Source organism: Triticum dicoccoides, chromosome 7A (assembly GCF_002162155.2).
Source record: "Triticum dicoccoides isolate Atlit2015 ecotype Zavitan chromosome 7A, WEW_v2.0, whole genome shotgun sequence".
In the NCBI taxonomy this organism is placed as follows: domain Eukaryota; kingdom Viridiplantae; phylum Streptophyta; class Magnoliopsida; order Poales; family Poaceae; genus Triticum; species Triticum dicoccoides.
In genome coordinates this window covers 154,962,046-154,963,494 of record NC_041392.1, presented here as the reverse complement: position 1 = coordinate 154,963,494, position 1,449 = coordinate 154,962,046, and positions in this window count along the sequence as shown.

Genomic DNA, 1,449 nt, shown 5'->3' with positions numbered 1-1,449 from the left:
AAAACGGCCGCACAGGAGGTGTTCCCAATACTTGGAGGCAAAAGTATAAAAAAGGCCACTACAGTTTATCAAAATATTACTTTATAATTACATATGCTATCATAACATAGCATCTTACGGGCACCGCGTCTCTATTACACGAGCGCCTTCAAGAACCTCCTGAAAATAGTGCTCGGAGGGTACTCGGCTTTTGTTCGAATCTCGGGACGCAACAACGGTGGTCTCCATCTCTGCCCAGTATGTCTTAACACGTGCAAGAGCCATCCTAGCGCCCTCTATGCATGCTTGACCTCTTCATTGCATTTATACGCGGCACCGCGTTAAGGAATTGCTACACCAAGCTGAAGTAACTCTTCGGCTCCGATCTCCCCGGCCACAGGTGACCCATGACGTACTTCATGGCGAGTCCAGACAACCTATTCAGTTCGGCCCATTGAGCCAAACGATCATCCACTGCCAGTGGATGCTCTGGATTGTGAAACTGCGACCAGAAAAGCTTTTCCACTTCGCGATCTTTCTGATCTCGGAAGTGTTCGGTCGCATCAGCAGCACTCGCTGCCAAATCCAGATAGGTATCCTCCACACTCCACATCCGGTCCAACGGAGCAAACTTCGGATCACAAAACTTCCTCCGCAGCATAAAGGGCTTTCCAGCCGCAATCTGTTCGGCTTGACGCAGCTCCTCCCTCGCAGCTCTCATCGCAGAGCGAGCATCCTTGGCATCGGCAACGGCCTTCTCTAAGTCCGTCTGTCTCGCCCGGTCTTCTTTCTCAAGAAGTTTGCAATGGTCTGCAGCGCTCTTTAACTTCTCGGCCATCTCGGCCATCTCTTCTTTGCTTCGGCAGTGAGCAGCCTGTTCGGCTCTCAGCTCTTCAAGGGCCTTCTCGGCAGCCGCATCGCTTTTTCTGGCTTGCTCCTTAGCTCGGGCAAGTTCTGCCCTAAGATTCTCCACGGCGGCCGTACCATCTGCGTCAAGCACACACATTGTAAGAAACTGGCATGAAGCCCCTCTTACTTGATGTCGCCCGAAGAATTACATACCTTGAGCCTCATCAAGCCGCTTGTTGACAAGCGCGATGTCAGCATCTGCCACGTCCAGTTGCCGCTTTAGTTCGGCCACATCATCAGTTCGGCTTGATTCCGGACACCTCGCCACCTACATTCAAAGGCAACATCTTAGACCTGGGATTATGATCCTCTGCGTGCCGTCATTTCTTGACAACACGCAGAGTCTCAGGGGCTACTATCTATACAGGGCGCATCTTACTTATGCGCACCTGACAAAAGTGTACATTATTTAACGTACCTCAAAACCCGCCAGTAAACTTTTGACGGCCTCATGCAATCCGCTTTCTGTGGATGAAATCCTTTCAATCACCGTGCCCATCAATGCACGGTGCTCCTCTGAGATAGAAGCTCGCCCCAGCAGAATCTTTAGCTCCTCCGGCC